The following is a 24,461-nucleotide window of genomic DNA, read 5'->3' as shown; positions in this document are numbered from 1 at the left end:
AATGTTAGGGAACAGTATAAAAAAAAAACCCCAAAAAACCCCACAAACCTGAAACTGAAGCGGCTTACTTCAGTTTACCTTTATTAGCAGAGACCCGCTCCGATGTTACGTGTTCAATATGGCAGGAACTCTACAGAAGTGGGCTGAGTCGGAGCTGACAGGCTCAGGTCTGCAAGACCTTTATTACCCTTATAAACTATCTGAGACAATTTAATTCACTCCTGTATTGGAGAAGAAGCCGCCAATGTAATCTCTGCAACACAACACAATGACGGCTGCACAAAACACAAGGTTAAGTCTGTTATAAACCTTGTCAAGCACGGTTAATACTGTCTCATTAAAAGGCTCCCACCACGACCACAGAGCACAATCCATTAAAGCCAGTTCAGATCTTTGGAAACCTGGACAAATCTGCATGCGAGGCTCATAGAAAAACCCCATTAAAATCAACAAGACACAACATGTAAGCAGCTGACAAAATACAGGTGGCAGTGAATAAGGATTGAACTCCTTGTTCAAAGAGACAAGCGCCTTCACCAGAGCGGACGTACGCTACGCTTTCATTTATTATTTAAATCAACTTTCTTGCGGATTAAAATAACAAAAAAATCAACACAACCTTTGTGAAAGGTAATGCTTTTTTATTGTTCTATTGCATCTTATTAGCAGGCAACACAGCTCCAGTGGAGCATTTCAAATTAGGAGCAAAAATAAACCTCTTCTGTTGGGACTCATTAAACTGAAGAAAAGAGACTCTGGGAGTATTTATTTACTTACTTCAGTTTCATTTTATTCAGAGAGAGAGAGGATATATGCTCACATGCTAAAGTCATCGTTACCATTATTATGAAAAAAAAAAAAAAAACAGCTTCCATCAAAAACATAATAATTTCTGAGGAATGGGGGTTCAATTCTTGACATAAAACTACAAGAGCACTTACCACTTGAAAATGATAGTTAAAACTAAGTGACCCATATATGAGTATTTAAACTGAATGAAACCCTATGCTCAGATCAGCCACATAAATCAAGATACAAATGTGTTAAAACTGCTTTTACTCTGAGGGAACCTACTAATCTAGTGTATAGTCAAAGCTCTTTCCTCCAGCACAACACTCAATGGACATACAGTACCAACTCAGAAATAAACAACTCCGGCATTTAATATGGGCTTGTGAGTCTCCATTGTTCTTCCTGCTTTAGGATTGTAATTGATGTCACAGTGCAAATAGCATTTTGAAGTAAAGAACTTTGAAAATATGGCCCACTGATTCTTAACAGATGGCAGCATTGCAAAGGGGCTAAATTACTTTTAAGTAATTAACCTGTATACTTCACATGGGTTGTTTTGAGTGTATTCTAAAAAGTCATTAACAAATACAAAATAAAAAAATAAAAAAAACACACAAAACAGAACACCATTATACATTGTTATTTTTTGGTGGGCTCACAAAAGTTGCATTAAAAAAACAAACAAAAAAAACTATATTGACAAATATCCACAGCATCAGAAACTCTCAGAGCTGCTGCCCTGAATCTAACCTGCTTGCCTGACCAGGTCACAGCGGGGGAGCTCACACAGCAGCTCAGGCTCTTGGAAGTGCTCAGTCACACTTGGTTTTCAGCTGATTGTAAAGGGCCTGCAGGGGCCAGTTTTTCAAAACTTTTAATTTGGATCAAAGTGATCTGGATTTTGTAATTCTATATTTGGTCCATTTGTCCAAATAATAAATAATCACAATTACGAAATGCAGTTTTTTGAAGTATGTATGTATGTGAAGGCCTATACGTATGCTTTTTTATTAACCCTATACCACTAAATACATGTTTTCCTTTTTGCTTGCATGGATACGAAACTTAAATAAATATGTAAATATTATATTCTAACACTATCTGGACGTATAACATGTGTTGGCTGTGACAGTTCTAACAAAATATCGCTGTTCTATGATCATTTAAAAGCTAAATCCACCTCCGCAGTTGGATCTCAATAATCCTGGTATTTTGGATCAATGTAATCGTGATCTCCTCTTTAAATTCTGAAAAACTCCACTGCAACATTTAATCGTGATTAAAAGTGCGATTGCATTACCAAAACGAAATCCGGATCACAGCAATCCCGATCGCGTTTCGTTGTTTTGAAAAACCCAATTGCACAATATAATCCAGATCAAACGCGGAAATCCGATTACCAAAGTTTTAAAAAACCGGCCCAGGGGATAATGGAATAATACAAATATTTCAGCAGGGACTGGCATTTGTTATTAGCTACATGTCGTATCATACAGTATTAGGAGGTGGATGTGGAGCGAGATGGATATGAGTCAAACGAGATTAACCCAGCCATCACTGTGTATGCTTTCTACCGGTAAATGTCACAATCTGCTAGAAGCACCTTTTGGTTTTGTAACCATTTGGTATTGATACAGCTTCCAAAATAAAAAGAAAACACTACTTGGATGACAGTAACTTTTTAAAATTTTTAATAGGAGAGGTGGAGAAATTAACGTTTTTAGGGATTTTGATTGGGCACTGTGTTTACCATAATAACTGCGCTCACTGTCAAGTAGTGGACAAACAGTATGTATTAAGAGAAGGCAAGACCTCAGTTTTACTTCATAAACTACACAGGAGAAATTTGAACTCCAATATTGAATGTGAAAATAAACTTCCACAGAAGCAGCAGTGTTGCTGTGTGACAGTATCTGTTTTGTGCCGAAGCAATGCACATCTCACTGAGCCTCTTGTTTAAAATGCTTTCTTTTTTATTATTGTTTTGTCTTTATCATTACAGGAGGCCAGCACAGTAGCATTTATCCATATTTCATGATGCAGTTTCTGTAAGCGCGCCGAACAAACAAATCAATTTCTCAGCAGCAGATTGCTTAAGAGAAACAATGATAACCCACGGGATGGCACACTGAAGCTGTGAAAATTAATTGCCAACAGTGCAAGATACCTCTTCAGCCGGGCTGCCTTTAAATCTGTGTGTAAATGGAAAATTGTGTTTGTGCTATCTCGTCGAAATATAAATACACATATGTGGTTCGAGGCAGATAGCTTCACGGTGTACGCCAATACCATTCTGTGGTAACCAGAACAGTCATTTTGCGATTTTGATTTCCACATTGCAATCTCATGTGAACTACAGCAATGCAGTACGTTGCTGTATCACAGTGAAAGGGTTTTGGCACAGATATCTGCTAAACTTCGTCTCAGCACAGTAGAAAGTTAAGATCGACACAAGTTGTGGAGGAAGTATTGACAGAAATCACTATGCAGTCAACAGAAGGCTCTGTACAGTAGCCAGCACTATAATCGGAGTGTTCCATTCTGCAGATCTACTGCATCAATGTCTCTCACTCAGAACGAAGGTGTTTTGTGTATTTGCATGGGTCAATATTAGGAAACCAGTCCGTGACTGAGTCCGGATCATTAGGCAAGGCTCATTCTTTGCGTTGTTTCAGGTGTTAACTGAGGCATGTTTCTTACATGTTCATTATTTTACATTCGCTACAGTTTAAAACCCTTGCCATGAGGAAGAGAAGCTAGGCTTTGTTTGGGAGCTTTCAAAGCCTTTCAGAAACCTGCTCAAAGTGGACTTAAGAAGAAAAATATTTACTATTTTTAATAAAAGTGAGATTTCAAACTCAAGAGTTCAGCCAAAACAACAAATCCTGAATTAGGTTTTTGGGAGCACAGAGGCTCATAAAAGACTGTATATAGATGTTTGTTCCTGTTCCAAAGTGAATCTAAACAAGAGAAAGAATGCATGAGATAGGAAACTCTCATACTTCACACCCATACCAAGTTGCTCTTAAAGGTAACACTAAGTTTGTGTGCAGTTGCAGCCTCATTATTGTAATACATTATAATTACAAAAACCGAGACTTTTACTGTATAAAAGTAGTTCTTGAAAAGCCTTTGACAAATGAGTTTGAGAATTAAAGTTTTTATTTATTAGTTCTGTATTGACTGAGCCACATATCCCTTTGAAATTGTGTTTTCAAAATGACCAAGCAGAGAAATGAAAAAGCAAGAAAAAGCAGCACCCCTGCCTTCCCCTACTGACAAAATCAATAACTGAGACAGCTGGCATTCGAAACAGAGAGACATATCCTTTCACAGATAAAAGCAATAAAAGACAAAAATAAAATAAAAAATATAAGCATGACACAAAAGAATGAGCTTCGTCCTATACCCACTGTAACTAGCATATTCATTCCTCTGCATTTGCTTGTTAATTGATTCATGAAGAAAACTGTGATGATATTTTAAAATTCTAAGCCATGGTGCTAAAGCATGTTTGAAATTAAATACGATTTTTGTCTGTGCTGTAACAGTAATGTTTAATCTATGCAGTATCAAGTTGTGCCAGCACACTCACACACACACACACACACACAATCAATTTGAATCCACCGGGATACTAACACCTATAATCTCTATGCAAATCGAAAGACCCCCTGAGTGTGTTTTACTAAATATCAGGGGGCGTGCTTCCTCCTCTCTACAGCTTTGTCTATTTGAAGGGAATCCAACCCTTCGGGGATTAACAATTAAGAATTTAAAAAATGAATAATTCTATTTCTACCCGGAACAGAAATTTTGGTCTACTCCCCAGCAGATTAAAAAGCTCCAGTGCCCAGCTGATGATATTCCAGATTCACAAAGACATAAGGTGGTACTCTGCCATCAAGCTGGACATGCCAGCCTCCACGTTGTGGAACCATAAGCAACAAACTGATATCCTACTGCTGCCAGGCTTCTAATAGGGTCCCAGGATTGTACCTCTCCACCCAGAAGGCCATTGTGCTGGCAGAACTATTATCATAAACGCTGACAAATGTTAATCTCTGATTAATGAATGCAGTTGTCCATTAATGCTTGGGCATGGTGGTTGGGGTGTGCACTCGCTCATGAACAGGAAATCTAAACACTCAGATCCCTCATCTCGCATGACCCCTGCTGAACATGAGGCTCAGCCGCTGGAGTCTGTCGGCATACACTGCTGAGTCTCCATAGCCCAACGGAAACGATAAATGAAGGCAGGATATATATATCTATATACACACATTATACATACATATATATATATATATACATATATATATATATATATATATATATATATATATATATATATATATATATATATATATATATATACACACACACACATATATATATATATATATATATATATATATATATATATATATATAGAGATATAGAGAGAGAGAGATAAAATTCAGACCACTTATTGAGATTTTTGTAGAATTCGGAGACACAACTCTGCTGCTTAATAAAACCACCAGGAAGCTTTAAAGGCTTGCTAACCATCAGTACTGTCTCCAGAATGAAGCATGATGTGGCACTGACACCTCAATGAGGTAATATTGTAATTCTATGAAACATATTTAACCGGAACATGTACTGTATACTTTACTTTGTTTATATGAATACAAACCTAGACACTCAATTTCCCTCTTCTTACAAGGATATAAACCCTGGTTCACTGGCCTAAATCTCTCACCTCAGCCTCTCCCATTGTGGGAATGCAGCAATAATGTAGTAAATCTTGGCATTACATACAGTATTTTTTTTCTTGCCAGCAAGTTTTTTTTATTTCCCATGCAGGGTTCCTGATGACATTAACAGCTGGTGACACTATTGTATCCACACAGTGTAACATGCCTTATTAACCCTGTTGGTTAGAGGAAATCTTTACAAGACAGAGAAGCAGAAAAGCATTGTCTCATTTGTCGGATACTGTAACTTGTTTAGATCAGCCTACACTTGGCACAGCCTATGTGGACATTTTAAATGTTGAAGACAGAGCCCCAGTTCTGTTCTGAAAAATCAGCATTTTGCAGCACACTGTGCAATAATGTCTTGTGAGCATTCTTAAGCTTTGCTAAATGTTTTTTTTTTTTTTTCCCCATTGTACTGTACTGTAGTCTAGTTACTTGAATTAATACCCCTTCACCCCCCCCCCCCCAAACATCAACAATTTGACAGTGTAGTCCTGGGTTCAGATCTATCTTAGGCCGCATATGCCCGTCGCTAATGGACAGCAAAGCCAACTCACCAAGTAAAAGCCAAACATCTTCACTGAGAAACAATGAACAAGACTCAATGTTGAATCTATTACCTTGTAGGAGCCTGGGGGCCCTGCTTAAGAGTAGTTACGAGAGTAGAGTACTCTGGAAATGCCTTGCAGTGTGGGACAAAGCTCACAAAACAAACTGCGTCAACTGCACACGATGGATCAGAATACAATCATGGAATTCTTCATGATTTAAATGAGTTATCAAATCTACAGTGTCTGGTCTCCCAGTGTATGCTCAGACAGTTTCATTGCTACAGACTGTAGCGTTTATTGAATAGGCTAAACAAATGAAAACAAACAGCCCCGCATTTGACCTTCAATTGACATTAACATTATATACACTGTACTTCAGCCATTAACCAATTGCAGTAGCTAGCCCAGGAAACAAAACAATTCAGTAATATAAGTAATTACCAGTATTCAGGTAACAGCGGTATATCCTACTCAGTACAAAACTAGTACATTCTGCAATAAACCCAACCACCTGTACCTCCAGGGACAAATCACATCAATGGAATGTTGAAAACACTAGTTCCATGACTGCAATAAGAAATGATTAGGATGCTAATAGGGAACTGTTTACCTACTTTCTTTTTCAGTTTTTCAATATGAAGCATTCATTACATATGGCTTTTATTCAAATGTAAAAATAAATAAATAAATAAAACTATCAAACACAATGCAATTTTTTTTTTTTTTTTTTTTTTTTTTTTAAGAAACCATTTGCAGGTGTGATAAATAGTTAACGAAGTGTGCGTACAGTAAGTGCTTGCTGTCTGTCCCCTGGGATCTTCCTTGAAAATGAGTTCTCAATAGAAATATCCAGTGGAGAGAAGAATATTTAAAAAAAACAAAAAACAAATAACAAATACATTAAATATCAAATTCATATGAAATAAACATGAACCATACCATGCCAATTTCCTTCATCTGCAAACATCCCAGGGTGCATTACAAAAATAAACAGCAAGCCAAAACAGCTCCGAAGTGATCACTAGTGAAAGGCCAAATCAAAGAAATATGTTTTAAGCTTAGACTCAGCTTTCTGGATACAATTTAGAAGCCCTTGTACCATAGGTTTTTACTGGAGTTCTTGGAATTACCAAGAGACCATTGTTATCAGATCTCAAAGTATGAGCCGGTTTATAAGGAATATGCCTAAATCACACCAATAGCAAATAGCATTATAAATGAGAAGCAGGGTTTTGAAAATCAATGTGCTGCTTCACAGGAAGCCAATGTAGTGACCTTAAATCTGGGGGAAAATTGCAAAAAGACTTGGTGCTAGCTGAAATAGACATGTACTCATATTAAAACGTAAACATGTATTACCCAAGACTTTTAAATCCATCAGCATAACCATTTGTCTCACAGCATTACCTCACACACCCTTATTCTTTTTTTGTTTTAGTGAAGACTCTTTCTCTTGCCACTAGATTCCAGATTTGCCTCCCTAACCCTAACCCTTCATTATAAATAGAAAGTTTGGACACTTCTGCAGGAAATTCCCATTTCATTCTTCCCAAGGGCTTCAAAGGAAAGACACCCAGACCTACAGCAGGAATGGTGGCCTGCTCAAGGTTGGCTCACTGACCAATTCATGGCATTAGAACTATACTTTCATTCAGCTTAAATACACGTGGATGGAGCACTGTAAAAATAGGACACAAAAATTAAATGAGGTTAAATAAGACTCTTCAACTACCTAGTGGTGCAGGAGAGGAAGTATGGTTAAGAGCACTGTCATAAAATGAATCTCAATTCCCATCACGCAAGGCAATTCTGTGGCAAAATTGGATATGTGCGTCTTAATGGATGAAGTGGTGGGGTCCCATACATTTAAGCAACTGAACATTGTATGTTGACGGACAGCATGTTCACGCAGTGCTTTCTACATAGCCTTGTCCAGTGTGGATGAGATCTGGCAGGTGCAAGGTAAGTATAAGGTATCAGTATAATATTTAATTCTCCAAAATTAAATAAAATCCTTATCGGCATTGGATTTAAAAACACAAACGAACAAATTAAAGAACAATACAAGTTAGGTATCATATATCAGCTATGGGACTGCTCCCATATTAATTCCACTGCCCTATTACTGCATTCTGTCACACTGCAGCGCACTTACTGTGGGTCGGAATTAAAAGTCAGTTTCAAGCACAAGGGACTTTTTATAATTGATTTCCAAAGAATTGTGGATGTACATGTGCAGTTGAGATCAACTGTAAATGGTTTCAGAACAAGATATAGGGAAATGTACATAGGAAAAATAAAATCCATACAATGCCTGTCTTTGTATCTGGCGATAAAACATAAGGTTCCCTAATTAGTGTTCTTTACAAGTGCCAGCAGGTCAAAAATAAGTTTGTTGTATACAAATACATCCTTCCTAGAATGACCTTCTACTTCACGTGAACAATCTAGTGACAGTTCGACAATGCCTGTTTCTTATATTCTTGAACATACAGAATATGTACCTATATAAATTGATCACATTGTATGAATGTACAACCATGTGTGGGGCTACTGATTTTCCATTCAGGGAATAGCAAATTCCGTTTCTCAAAAATGACCAATTCCATTTCCCCCCCACTTTTTATCAATGTATTGATAATTAAACATTGCATTTGAATGTTGACAGTTAAAATAAGTACATTAATAAATATCACCACTTTTTTTTGTTATTAAAAGACAAGATTTTCAGACTCTTGTTGCTGTAATAGTAAATAAAGCACCTTAAGACACTTCAGACATGTCATAATGTTTATAATCATCACTTGGCTCATTGCTGGCATTAAAATATGCAGGAAAACTTAATGTTACAATCCTATTTACAGTATACACTGACACTGTAGTTCAGTCTACAAATGAAGGTGTTTTGAAAGACCCGTTTAGATTATTGCTGGCAATACAATAACAATAAAAAGAAAAAAAATCTTAAACAGTTTAGTAACCATCCAGCATGTACAGTACTCCACAAATATAGATTAGTAGAACAGATTCTATGGTTTTATGGGTTTTTTTGCTGAACCATTGCATTTTTTTCTTCGTTGGTGCAGCCGCCATGTTGATTTTCAGCAGAGACACGTGAGTGAAGTCACACGATGTCATGCAAAAAACAAGACAACACCGCAAAATTACATTCCCAAAATCCGTAATTCCGTTCCCAAAATGCGTAATTACATTCCCAATGCCTAATTCTGCGATTGAGGAAAATCACTAGCCCTACCTGTGCCCCTGGGGCCATTTTCTAAAATGTGGATATCTTTACTACTGCCACCCAGTGATTAAATGAAATATTGTACCTATTCTAATGCAGTGTAAAGATATTAAACCAGTTAGCAACCCTGTAGAATTTACAACAATATCACAACAGGCTAGTTTTGCTACAAATTAGTATTTTAGAACAGTATGTGCTTCTAATAAAAAAAAAATAAAAAAAAAATGGAAAAACTCCTACAAGTCAGTGTTTATCATACAAGTTGCTTTTCATATTAAGCGTTGCTTTCTGTTAAAAGGTTATCATTCTTGAGCTAAAAAACAGATAGCTTCAGAAAAATTGATCATGTCAGCTCAATATCAATTGCTCTTTTACTAAGCCAGTTCTCTTAACAACCCTGTCTTGCACAGACCTTGCTGGGGATGCATTAAACAAAATAATCTTTCTTTTTCTTTGTCTATTGCTATCTAATCTCCTCCCCCGTCACCGTGTGCACAATGGCAGCAATACAAGGAAGGCCACACTTGTTTTCCTTACATTCAGATTTAATATGCCCACTAGTGTGGCAGCCGCTATTTAATAACAATGCTAATAGTTTATCCCAGCAGCGACCAAGTGTCACTCAAGCACCCTGGAGTTTGCAGATGGTGCACTGTCTGCAGCTTTATGAAACACTAGCATCCCAGTGTTTTTTTGGTTTTGTTTTGTTTTGTTTTTTGTTTTTTTTTTTTTTTTTTTGGGGGGGGGGGGGGGGGGGGGGGTCTTTTCAATATAATTCAGTGCTCTTGAAAGGTGCTGGATTCAAAGCAAGCAAAGGGAGGGCCATGTTCTCTGTTTCTTTAAAGAGCAGGTACAACTCAGGCATCAGCAAAGATTCCCCACGAAAGGAAGAGGGGTAGTTCAGTCACCATGCTAACTGTATCTAGTGTAATATGCAGCCTCTCACATGAGATAGTATGATACATGTGGACCTAAGGGGTGCAAAGACACATTAAGATCACGATACAACACCCATCACAAAAGAATATGCTTCACAAGTGAAGGTCCTGATGGCTGCTTTGTATGATAGATTGTGTCTTCTTTAGTGAACCTGTGCCCTGTGCTAGGTTATGTTCACCAGAGCTAATGAAGTTTAAAATATATCTTTTTCAGAGGGTGTTTACAGGTTTCCATTTACGCCATGAAACCAGCCTGGAGCAGTAACTTCCACCGTCGGAGCAAGCTGAGACACTCATTTACCACTGTCTTAACTGGGGAAACAAACGGGACAGTTCCAAACATTTTCAAGTTGATCCCAACTGGCAGATGGAATGATAGCATGAGTTTAAGATTAAGAAGCTTTCATCATACTGCAGAACACACAGACACATACGGCATGAAACGACCACTCTCAGAATAACACATTTAAAAAAACGAAATGTAACCCAACACACACTGTATTAGTTTAACCCTTTACTGCTCTGGCTATGTTCCCATACTTATTTAATGTTTATTTTCTGAATGTCAAATATATTGGACACCGGGCATCTTCAATACACGATTATGAATGCATGTTTTGTAAAAACAAACAAACATTATGTAGTATTAATCACTGCAACCAAAGTTCAGAAACGTTTTATTTTCTTCTCATGCAGATTTTCAGGGCAGATTTTTATGAAATGGTCTGCCATTTAGTCAAAGCTGAGTCTACAGTACATCAATTTCACCAGGTGGATGTACATTAACTGCTGCAAGAAGCACATCCCTTTAATAGAGTGGAATCCATAAACATGTCTCACAATTACTTTGCTGCTATATGATTTCACCTCTGGGGTTTTTAATGTAATCTTCATTTATTTTCTTTATGCGCTGCTTAATGTTTACTCCGTGGTGAAATGATATCTGCCCTGTTTGTCAGAACAGCCATGGGCATGAGCTTTAAGGTGGACCTGAACAACAGTGTCAGAGTTTTCACACGATGGGTTTAGCACTGATTTGTCAATCAATTTTAGGACATAAGCCTTGTTAATGTATAACATTGGTATACATTAAGTTACTTGAACCTGAAGCTCTTTAGAAGAAACCCAGAGTACATTTAAATGAGAAAAAAAAGACTCTCTCAAACTGTCCCAGTGATATTGGCCACACTGTGGCTTACAAAGTGCCATGTGTAATAATCATAAAAAAGTCTCTTCTGTATAACATCACAGTAAATAAACCAACCTGGTAATTTCCAATGCTTACACTGTTCAGCTTTTACTTCCCTTCAGCAGAACACATGCTGCTCAGTTCATCTTCTTTATGTGGAGAATGAGCGTAGTTGTCTTTTACGGATAGCTGGGCATAATCCTTAAAAAAAAACCCTTTGACTGAATTACTTTGATAAGGCAGCGTGCTCAAGTGTGCAGTTCCCGGGTGCATGAAATACCTGGCTTACTTACGACTTAAAATGGCGCAGTTATTCTAATGATTTTTTTCATCCCAACATTTACAAGTATTGCAATAAAGGAGGACATCTGTCCATTCTCGGTGGTAAGTGCAAGAGAAGGTTTTACTTGATTTTCATTCGTCTGACTTCACTGGATTCCACACAAATGTTTTAGAAGGATATTACACGTGCGACGGGAATAACATGCTGGCTCTCTCTTTGTTAAAGGTGACCCCAACAATAGTTTAAAATCCTTTTTATTTGCAGTGTGAGCTCACACACACACACACACACACACACACACACACACACACACACACACACACACACACACACACACACACACACACACACACACACACACACACACACACACACACACACACACACACACACACACACACACACACACACACACACACACACACACACACACACACACGTACGTTCCAGCCTGGTGGCTTGGAGAAAATAAGCACATGCACTTGCTTGTTTAACTGCCCGCTGAGTTTCAATGTTTTTGTGCTGGTAGCAGCACTGACCATATCCGCTCCAGCAGAAGAGACACTGCAAGGGGAGAATGCAAGCTCTGGTTCACAAGATGTTTATTTTGCAAGCCAAGTGAAAATCACATTGCAGAGGCCGAGTTTACTGTCAAAAGTCAAACACAGAGCCTTTTAATCCAAAGGCAACTACCACTAAGGTCATCAGGTAGGTACGTGTATATATATGAATCTGAAGGTGAAATGTGAATCTGTACAAATAGTGCAGAGAAGCTCAGTCCAATGCAGTTTAACTATGCTGTAAACTGATCAATTTAACAGTTTACTGTGCAGATCATTTCACTTGAAGTTACAGTGCAGTTGTCTATCTACAACAATATACTCCTGACAGTTTGTACATTCATAATGCCGTTAAAAAAATATGAGATGGCTTACTTCTGTGAAAAGGAAATCCCAAATGCTACATCTCTGTGGAATAGGTTTCAGAACGTCTATAGAGGGGTTTAAGTAATTGGTAGAACCAAAGTGTGGTAAGCATTTCAGTGGAAACATTTCTCCCGCTACTTGCTTATTGGTATTTCAAGCATTCACTCATCCTTTGAAAACATTTTCCAATCCAGATATTATGATGAAGACAGTGCCTCTTAAACAAGGAAGGAGGAAGGCTCCTCAAATTCAATGACTTGTTGAATAGAGTATGTACAGAAGCCAAGTACAATAAGCCATTAACCTTCTGATGTGGTGTCCTAAGTAATGAGATCAATGGAGTATTTTGTTTCCTAAAGAACAAAACAGTTCTATGACTCCTGCTGCAGAACTAGTATATTACCCGAGTGCCCCCCCCCCCACCCCTCCAACCCACAGCTGTACTGTATACCAGTCTACAAAACCAGACTGGTTTCCTTGACTCAACCCTGACTTTATGGGGTGGAAGCCACACTTCAAGAAATAGTCAAGAGGCAACCTACTGTAGTTCTTCGGAGTCTATCAGAGAATTCCCCTTCATTAGCAGCAACCACAGTACTAGGATAACTAAACTGTCACAAAACCACCTCATTGATTGCGCAGTATATAAGGCATGGAGTAGTTATCTGATCTAAAAAGGGTTGAAGCAAAGACTTATCAGTGTTTTAAAAGGGTCATGCAAGTGTGTGCTTCAGGCTGGTCTACAGTATACATTTATAAAAAGACATCTATCAGTAAGCACAATAGTTTGTATTTTACTTTTGTATTTACATCAAATTTGTACATTTTCACATATATTTTTGATTACAGTAAACTTTCAAAACTCACTATCAAAGCTGCAACTACAATGTGAGGTATTCTATAAAAATAGCCAGGGTTATTCAATACAAGGCTGCGTCTATTAAACAAAACAGAATGGGTATGTACCAAAAAGGATGGCAACCTCTCCCTGACCCCTTGGAATCTCACTGGAATTTAATTGAACACTTCATCTCTGCCTCTTAACCTCCAAGCAAAAGAAATGTTCTGGCTTCTCAAACAAAAGCCTTTTTCTTCAAAGCCAACATTCGATTTTTTATTACAACGTCAGCTAAGAAAGCCAATTAGCAAATTTTAGAACGTATTTTCAGAAGATGTCGATGGATTATCAATTTGTCTTTTAAATCTTTTTTATGTGAAGTATAATTCCTCTTATAATGGTATCCAAAACCCCAATTAACATACTGTAATAAAGTCTTTAGCATTCAATATTAAGGGTAATCTCTGAAACAAGACGCAACAGCTGATCTCTATTGTTGTTGTAAGCTGCTGCTTTCAAATACTTTCCCAGTGGTTTTACAGCAGGAACCACCTGTAAAAGAGAGCCAATGTACTGAAAGCAGGCAGAAGCAGAACGGTGGGAGACACTGTGAGATATACAAGGGTGGAGAGAAACAGAGTGTGACACTGCTGTACATTCATAAAGCTGTGAATGTACAATTCATGTAAAAATACAGAAAGCCTAAATCCAACACCACAGAACCCCCACTGCATCTACAAGCCATGAAGCAGCATTGATAAATATAGCATGGATAGGTTTCAAACATCAGAATCTCAACCTCTGATGCCATAAACAGTTATGCAAGAAGATTAATGTACACACACGTACACACAGATACAAATACTCTTGAGGCTTAGGCTATAATGAATGCTGATCCATTCATCCGCACTGCAATTTCTACAAGGAAATACCCCCCACCCTTCCCTCCTTCAAAACACCTTTATTATGTTGTAGCTGCTCTCTCACCCTTACAAGAGCCTGTATTGTCCCTTTGTACATATCACACAGAGGGATTAGGCTTCCTTTCTTCTACCTTGTTACATGCTATCTGCTCTGCTTCTAGAAAAAGACATCTAGAACTGCAATTATCTTGCTATCTATCTGCGTTGGACTGAATAAAAACTAAAATTGACATCCCAGAACAGTAAATATAGCTACCACTGAATGACGAGAAATATGAGGCGTGGGGTGGAAACTGTGCAAGATTCTAATGCCTTGATAATGAATTTGATTCTAAGTTCATCTGGAGGTCATAATGAAAAAATATGATTTTTACTTGGGATTTGCAAGATTTATAGTTACCTAATGATGAATCATAAAAATATATATAGTAAATATGGACTGAAGAGGAGGGCTATAGTGGAAAATGATTGCCCTGAGGGAAGACTATTGTTACCGACGGGGCTATGATGCCCGAAGCCACAGGAGGTAACAATAGCCTTCCTGAGGGGCACTTAACTTTCCACTATCATCTGAGTCTGCAGTACACATTTAACAGACTAGTCAGTCAAAATAATAACAGAGGCAATGTTGGATAGCAAATATGACTTTAAATACTGTAAAGCCATAAATATTTGTAATCCTTTTATTATATTCAATCCTTTTATTATATAAAAAAAAAACCTTAACATTTTTGGCACGAATATCTTAGTGATGTACATATAATGAAGTAATAACTACTCAACTCAAATACCAAACACAGCACCTGGCGTTTTCATGACATGAACTCAGTATTTTGTTATCCCAAGGAAAAGTACTTCTCAAACAATCAACAAACTTATCTGCTCACTATTTAAAATGTAAATAACATTAGGCATGTGACCAATGACCTATTGATGTATAACTTTTCAAATATTTTCAATGTGCATCAATATATGTGTGTGTGTGTGTGTGTGTGCGTGTGCGTGTGTGTACATATATACAACAGTAAAGCATACCTCGGATTGAGGAGCAATAATATGTGCTGTAGGGGCTAACCAAGATCTCCCCTTAACTGTCCAATTTTACTGACTGACTGAGGTCTTCATGGCAACATGTGTAGCTAAGTATTTTAATGTTATCTCTATCATATACCAGGGAACACACTGAGCTCCAACACATCTGTGGAGTCACTACATACAGTCAGTTAGATAACACCTATGGTAATTCTTGTAAAATACATGTCCAATTCTAATTTCATACACAAATCAATCTGAATTCAAAAGTTGCCTTCTGCTTAAAGACTTCAGATACACCCTGTGAAAAAATACTGTCCCTGCTAAAACTCTCCACGATATCCATAAAGCCATATACTGTAGTATGCATATATTATTGTGCCTATTGCATTCACACACACACACACACACACACACACACACACATACAGGTCATTTTAGTAAAGCAGCACAGCAATAATAACACAAAAATGAAAAGCTCCAGCAGAAGAACCCCCCCTTGAAAATAATTAAATCTTTAAATGCCTCACTGTATTAGAGTTTAACATTCGCTTCTTGCGAAATTATTCAAACTAAAAAGCACTGTTAAAACAAAGGCGACTTCACTGTAAAGTTTGTTCATTTACACTGTTAAAAAAAAAAAAAAAAAAAGTAAAAGTGTGAATCGCTTGCGGTGACAAACACTTCCCGAAAACCACCCTTCCTTACTTCATCATGTCACAAAAAAAATTAATGTGAATGCCGCCAAAACTCACCAGTGTTCAGCAGCTATACTATAGCCAGTAAAAAACAATTAAAAAAAAAAAAAAAAAAAAAACCTTAACTGTCATTTGTATTTTCATTCAAACCGTCATTAAAAATACATTGGAAATAATGCACAACGACCCAAAGCCACTGCGTACCAACGCTACTAATGTGAACCTTTCATTAACAAGATTGTCTTACCGATGAAACGCGCATGTAATTCGCCATCGGTGTAGCCTAAACAATTCAAAATTGTGTAACTGTCTCGACTCAAAAACAAACAAATAATAATGATAGGCAACAGTGTATTACAAATATCAATTAAAAATAAGAAGAAAAAAATATAAGAAAAATGAATTAGTCAGAACAGTAACTAAATATGTAACTAAATAAATGTACATGGTTGCTATTGCAAATCTTAAAAGTGTCATTATAAAGGCGGTAATAATGTTTCAAAATAATACAGCATACAGTAGTAACACAAATTATTATTATTTGGTCATAGCTGCGCAAAGACATGTTGGGTTTTTTTTGCCATCTGTAATACTAACACATAGCTGAGACCGTGCAGTCATTAGCAAAACCACGTTTCATTGAGACGACGCGAGTTTTTGAAGGTCTCTAAACTGCGAGTAACCTTGCTGAACTGTGTGAGCAGATGTTGTCTATCACACTCAGCACTAAGCAAACAAAACAGAACCCAGCAAAACAAAAGACTTCCACTCTCCTCCCGCCCTCTCCCTTCATTTAAACTACAGCAACGAAGTGAAAGAGCAAAGCTTCACAGCTAACCCGCTTAACGGTCTTCATCTAGAATTCAAATCAAAATAATTCCAGGGATGTACCATTCCCTTATACTAGTGGGATATAACAGCTCTGGGGAAAAACACACCCGCTGTGTCGACCGCGGTTCTGTGAACTATATCCAGTGTGGTTTCTGTTCTTCATGTGTTATATAATCTGCTAGTATTTTGCTAATTGAAACCTTTCATACATTAGATTAAATTAGTTTGTTTATCCCGCGATTTAAAGACGAGGATTAACTCATAAGCGCAAAAACAAAAGGGTATTTTTTGAGGTTGGACTCGGGGGTTATGTGACCAAAGCAAAGAAAGATGTCCTCAGCATACAACACAAGCTCGTCCCTTTTCTTGGGTGGCGCAGTGAAGCGAAAACATATGGACATTGTGCTGGACAGGCACACTAGTAAAACTAAGGTGTACATCTTACGAAGGAAAAAATGATAACACTTTTGCAAAAATCCTACTCTTACCTCAATATTAGATGTATATTGCAAGCACAATCAATGACGTTATGCACACAGGGACATAACCATCCTCTTTTCGTTTCCTATCGATCTTCTCTTCAGGACAACTGATCCACCTTAAAAATGACACAAAAAAAACTTAATCCTCCAAGCTCTAACTGTGCAGACTAGAAAGAAATTTCCGATGCAGGAACAAATCGAGAGACCTTTCTCCTGTCTCCTTTTTTAGAAAAAAAGATGATGCTAACTGTTGAGTGATATATGCCCTCAATTGGCCACAGTAATGATATTTGGTTTAAGCCTCTTGTTTTCTTTTCTGATATGGAGAGAGGTTTGAGAGGTAGGGTCTGAATGTGTGTGTGTGTGTGTGTGTGTGTGTGTGTTTTACAAGGCGGGGTCTCTTCATACAAACCAATGATACAAACCCACGAGCCAGCCTCGCCCCCAGCAGAGAGTCTCAGTTTTGGAACAGGGGGTTGTTGTAGGAGATACTAGATGACCTCGCTGCTCAAGTGCAAATGAACAAAAACAAACTTTAAATTGACTGAAAAAAAAAAAAAAAAAAAAACGGATCGGGTGCTTTACTTTTTTTTATCATAGAAAAAAGTTATCGCTTGATGTCAGACCGATACGCTTTCCTTCGTGTTAACAGGTTGGGGAAGTAATTAAATCAGCGAAAGGTATTTAGGTGCCAGCTAAATCGTTAACGTTATAAACTATATGTATACCATATAGCAATACTGCAAAATAGTGACAACAGAAAGAAAAACAAAACATTATTATTATTATTATTATTATTATTATTATTATTATTATTATTATTATTATTATAAGTAGCATTTCCTTTTGAATTTTAATACAGTAATCACCCTAAGCTATTGTAAGCATTATTAGCATTGATATTGGGGTATTGACTTTAAACCTCCCAGTATTTCTTTCTTTCTTTCTTTCTTTCTTTCTTTCTTTCTTTCTTTCTTTCTTTCTTTCTTATTCTTTAACCAGTAAAAAAAAAGCCAATTGAGAACGAGGCCTCTTTTACAAATGTCTCTGCAAGATGGCCAGAAACAGAGAGCAGTAATTGTACAGCCCTAAAAATAACAACATCACTCTAAAAGACAATCTCATCATACATTCAGTCTGGGATTACAAACATTTACACTTCGATAATTCTTGGAACCGACTCATTAAAATAAATTGAATCTTAGTTTCTATTCATTGTTTCGCTGATATGTTTGGGTTATTTATCTGATGCTCAATCTATGAAAATGTTGGCAATCTGCAAGTTATATTATTGGTTGGTTGAGTTCTGGCTATAGTCCAAGAGACTGTATACAGTACTTCTCTGTAGTTTTATTGTATGTAGTCCCATTTACAGTCTGAACTTGCATAACACATAGTAAGCGTTCCCCACAGTAGCACTTATAAGCATGTGCAACAAATGGGGAATTGTGTGTGCTTGTTAAAATTAATGGGTTCATTCCTGTGCACGATCACTTAACCCCTTTCATTATGGTAACTTAACCATAATCAGCACCTGTTGATAAAGTGGTACGCTGTCACATTGAAAGTGGTACGCTGTCAGATTGAAAGGGGTACACTGTCGCATTGAAAGTGGTACGCTGTCAGATTGAAAGGGGTACACTGTCGCATTGAAAGTGGTATGCTGTCAGATTTTGGTACAGGTGCAATCAATTGCAATCTGATTTATTTTTATGCAAATTAAATGTTGGAATGTATTTTCTATTAATTTAGATAAATGCGGGAAACTGTATAACAGAATCAGTTTAGTCATCACCAGCTCTGTTTACTTTCAGTCACTCACATTCACGGTTGCTGCTGCAACAGGCTTCGGATAACAAAAGGAAATCCCACCACTGCCACCAATCTGTAGGCCGGTAAAGTGTATGTGTTCTCTTCAGAGGAGGGAGCCCGGTTCATGAACTGTATAAACAATGTCCAAATGAGATTTCTCACTTCAATATTCTTTATTTCTTTGGCACAAGTTTGTTGCTTTTTGTTACAGCATTAGAATACAGAGCTCAAAGTACACTCTGGTAACAATTATTGAAGGCAAGGAAGGATCTACCACAGTCAAGTCGTAGAACCTGGAGAATGTACGCAATGTAGCCCAGCTAGCTGGCGTACATATATGGGACAGTGAAGCCCCTCTGAAGAGGGCCCAAAATGTAGCCAGCCCTCTAGTAGAGTGCGCAGCTACTCTCCCAGGTGGGAGTAAGCCAGCACTGTCATATGCCACAGAGACTGACTGCAATCCAACACAACACTCGCTGCTTCGAGAGGGGCTCCCCTAGGGTCCGTGACAGACAAAGAGCTGGTCAGTATGATGCAGAGCTCTTGCCCTAGCCACATAACACCTCAATGCCCGTACCGGGCAGAAGAAATTCAATCTCCTATCCTCCTCCAAAGCAAACAGGTGGATGGAAAGAATTCACCAACTGATTAACTTGAAAGGCTGTAATCACCTTGGGAAGGAGAGCAGGTTTTGTATGCAGTGTCACCCTGCTCCCATCGTCCCAAATACACAAACAGGAGCTGTGCACTGACAGCACCTGCAGCTCACTGACCCGCTTTGCAGAGGATCCTCCACCATCACACGGCCATGGAGCACGTGTGAGACACTGTCAGCTGACGGTGTCTGTCGCGCTTGGGGTGTAAATGGAATGCATTGAACCACGCTTGGAGCAGACGCGTGCATAATAAACCAAGCTGGATAGCTGATACGGCTGCAGCCATCAGACCCAACAGTTTTTGGAACTGCACCAAAGGGACCTTCGATCCCTGTTGAAACAGGGAGAGGCAACCCTGAACAGCTGCTACTATGTCATCCAACAGGTATGTGTGCATCATACTGGAGCCCAGCCGGAGCCCCAAATATGTTGTGTACTGCACCAGTATGAGCTGACTCTTCTCATCGTTGATGATGAGGCCCAGCATCGCTAGATGCTGCGTCACAAAAACTCTGTGGGCCACTTCTCCCTGAGCAGAAATCATACACTCGTCGAGATAGTTGAGTACTCTGAATCAGGAGTCACTGATTCCGTGAAAGCGGCAAGCCAGCTTTCAGCCTAAAAGGCAAGGGAACTGCAGTAGAATCAAGCTCTTTTTTCAAAAAACGCTTCGATACCAACACAGAGGGTCTTAACTTATCGTCTTGAGAGACAAAAAGAGAAATGGTTTCCATGGAATGACGGTTTTAATCCCTTGGCAGGCGGGACAGATGGCGTCATCCCAGGAAGGTGCCTATCAGCAGCTTTGGTAGAAAGAGCTCAGAAAATACCTACCAATAGGCAGGCAGATGCCATAGGTAATGCTTTGGTGGTTGTCTTCTCTTTCAGGGAACCAGGGTTACGATAAGTAACCTAATGTTCTCAAGGGGTGTTGAAGGCTCTATGCTGAATTATTTTCTCAAGCAGTCTTCGATGATCTCGAGCCACTTTTCTTTATCAGTTACTGTATGCATTCTCGTAAAACACAGGAAAAGGGGCTGTTCTTTTGATAAAACAGTGGGCTAAGGATTTGTTGGTGCACACTGGAGAAATCCATAGAGGGCGGAATTCTGCTACAAAGGCTGAACATCCTCATGACCTCTCTACGGGTCCTCCTAGTTAATCAAGCTGTTGTGTCAGAGTAAGCTGGCACGTTGCTGCTGCAGGTTTGTACAGGGGTTGTATTGTTATCAGTTCCTGCAGTATTTCCAGGTCAGAAACTATTCTTATAATGATTAGTAATAAAGATAAAGGGCCGAGCATTGCTGTTCATTGTGTTTCTGTGTCAGGGCTGTAGAGATTGAAGCCAACATGTGCTCTGTTTGTTGCTGCTCAAAACATTTTTAATACCTAATATATACTTACAAGCATCTAATTCAAATGTTGCAGTTTTTATTTTGTTTATAACTTTATTAGATGTGTTATATCAGAGTTTTTTTTTTTTTTGCCATATCTGCAATTTGAAGTATTTAATCACATTGTGAGGGAAATTTGATCACATCTCAGCAAGTGCTTTATAAGGGACTTTAACTTTAGCATACTGTAATTCAGAAGTATTAGATTTTTTTTTTTCTCCAGATATTATCTATGATTTTCCAAGTTTAGAAGCGATACTTCCTCAGTATGACTCTTTGCCTTTTCCAGGAGAAAATATACAAACATCTTAAAATTGTGTAGATTTATTTAATTGTTTCTCCTACACACAATGTGCCTTATTTACTGGCATGTAAGAGGCTGTTCTCATGAAATGAATATGGAATTAGATTAATGTGGCGATGCTGAAATCACAACTGTATGATTTGGGTTTTTCAGTTAAATCTTTAGGCAGCATATTGCCGGCACGGATAAGAGGTCATCATTTTCCTGGAGGCAATACAGTGTCAGTATAAGCATACTGTATGGCTTTTGGAATTGAAATGTTCTTTGAGGACATATTAAATAGTACAGCTTATTTTCAGCTTCATCTTAATAATTCCCTCTGTAATATCAGTTTCTTTCTCTATGAAATTAGTTTGACAAAACACACATCTATTAGCCTTTAACCCAGTGGACCCAGTAGCATCAAATCTATCTGTCAAGGCAATGCAATGCACTCACTGAAAAAACATCACTTATATTAAAAATACTTTATTTGACAACCGTGAGGCCAAGCCCTGCAACTAATCTCAGTGGTAGCTGGGTTGATCTATTTAGAAGAAGGGATGTAGATACATTGCATATTTGCACACCTGCCCTGTTATAAGTTTGGCATGTTTTTCTTATTTAAGGGGGTATTTCAGGACAATTTGATTTTGCAAATGGTTCCACTTTCCTTTTCAGGAACATGTTCTTCTTGTACTCGATGAGCATTTCGGGGAAAAAAAAAAAAAATCTGCTCCTGTTGACATCTCACAAAGTTGGACCTTTCGCTTCCGTGCACCCTCCTTGCGTGCCCTGATTAGTAAACGGAACTGCTCATTTCAAAGGTGTTGCCCTATATTTAGATTTTCAATTTTGCAGTCTCAGATTGCAATGTTGAAGAATCCATGTGTCCTGCACCCAGTTTGATTACTATAGTGTCTTCATATATCTGGTTTACTAGTTACACTTCTTTATGAATACTTATCTCACCTCCTGGGTCAGCTGTGTCTGTAGCAACAGTGCATCTCACAGCAGGCTCTGCCTGTTATACTTGCACCACAGGAAATGCATTGCAGTTCTTTGCTTTTTGAATGAGGCTCATGACACAAATATTTTATTTTAATCCCTGAGACATCATTTTTTTTTTTTTTTATATAAATTTTCCTTAGTAAATATCAGGGACAACCTTGTAATGTTAATTTACGGAAATGTACAGAATGTAAAATCATGGCTATATTATCAGTATTTTGGGAGGCTACATTGCTGGTGAAAAACAATAAAACCAGCCTATATATTTTGTCATTTTTTCAGTAAAAACTAAAATGCCTTATAGTATAACACCATTCATGTTGTCAAACCTGCATAAGTAAGCTAAATAAACAACAGCTTTGGATTTGTTACTGCAGAAAGCTCTTTAGATTACCTTTGACAGCTGAATACATTATGTAGACTATTTGGAGGTGCACAGCCTTGATGGTAAATCACTTGCCCGTGTAACAAAAGGAAACAAAACTGAAAAGCATCTTCTAGGGTGACTGCAAATGTAGGATGTTTGAAGCTGTGCCTCCTCTAAAAGGATACGCTTGTATACTGTGGATCCTGGCTGGCTCTGAAGGATTTTACTAATGCACCTGAGAAATCAAGGGAGACACATTTGTACTGGGTTGCCTATTTGTTCTGAGAATTTTATTTACCACCGAGCGACTTCCAGCCCATCATATTTGACACATTGCAGACATTCCGACTGGATAATGATAACATGCATTAGCCCTGGCATTAACCATGCTGAGAAGAAATGCTTTTTTATTATTATTTTGGAATACTTTAAATATTTGATATGGATATGAATTGGTTGGTATGGATATAAACAATCTTGCAAAAGAGAAAGGTTACAAATAAAGCAGGATTGTGTGTGTAAGCGGACTGACTATAAAGCAATATCTCTTATAAACTGAGTGCAAATATATATTAGAATATTTGAAAACGTTGTATGCACTTACTATATAATTGAGTGAGTGTGAGGATTGGACACCATACATTAACAACATGTATTTAACAAAGTAATTTACCTGATCATATAATTTAGCTCTAAGTATATGTATTAAATAATGTCACAGAAGTGCAATGTAGTTCATGAACTTGTAATTTGTATCCGATTTTTTAAATACAAGGCTATATTGTGCTTTGATTTTTTTCAGGTTCATATTGATTAATTTCTATGTGTTTTCTAAATCCACGCATGGCATGGAATATTTCACCCCAATTTGGTAGAACTTTAGTAAAGGAATTTTATGCTTCACATGCCAATGCATTTTAATAGTATTGCTTTCCTGCTGTATATGCCTAAATGTATTCTTACTTACTATACAAACGCGATACTGTTTTCAAGTAATGTATATAAAGAATATACAACAGAAACTTGCTGTCAGTCCCCTTTGATTACCCTGCATTTCTTTGAATCTTCTAATTGTATTTACCCTCTAGGTGTTGTTAAGCTTACTTTTAGTACAAAATAGATATGTACCACTGTGGGATTCTGCTAGCACGAGGGCAGAATATCTAGACAAGCAAATTTGAGAGGATGAGAGAGAGAGAGAGTGAGAGAGAGAGAGAGAGAGAGAGAGAGAGAGAGAGAGAGAGAGAGAGAGAGAGAGAGAGAGAGAGAGAGAGAGAGAGAGAGAGAGAGTAAGGGACAGGGAGCATACAAAGGTATTCATGGTTAAAGAGCCTTTACAGTTAAACTGTTGGTCAGTAGCAGACTCTTTCAAGACACCAGCAATTTGTGCCAAGACTACAGCCCCCCCCTTTTCTTATTAATATGCAAATGAGACACTCCACTTGATTGCTTGGAAGACAGCTGTC

The 24,461-nt window shown here is 37.9% G+C and overlaps 1 protein-coding gene across 1 annotated transcript in view; it reads right to left on the bottom strand.

Moving 5' to 3' along the window:
* Nucleotides 1-17,792, bottom strand: part of LOC121325404 (C-terminal-binding protein 2) — a 77,601-nt gene extending 59,809 nt beyond the window's left edge. Inside the window, exons 1-2 of the mRNA XM_041267856.1 lie at nt 17,679-17,792; nt 17,479-17,588 (exon numbers count right to left, since the gene is read on the bottom strand). The gene's annotated coding sequence lies outside the window, so the exon portion shown is untranslated. The remainder of the gene's footprint in view (nt 1-17,478; nt 17,589-17,678) is intronic.
* Between the last annotated feature and the right edge of the window lie 6,669 nt (nt 17,793-24,461).

This window comes from Polyodon spathula, chromosome 13 (assembly GCF_017654505.1).
Source record: "Polyodon spathula isolate WHYD16114869_AA chromosome 13, ASM1765450v1, whole genome shotgun sequence".
NCBI classification, from domain to species: Eukaryota; Metazoa; Chordata; class Actinopteri; order Acipenseriformes; family Polyodontidae; genus Polyodon; species Polyodon spathula.
The sequence above is the reverse complement of the archived record's forward strand: the minus strand, read 5'-3'. Positions and strand labels throughout refer to the sequence as shown.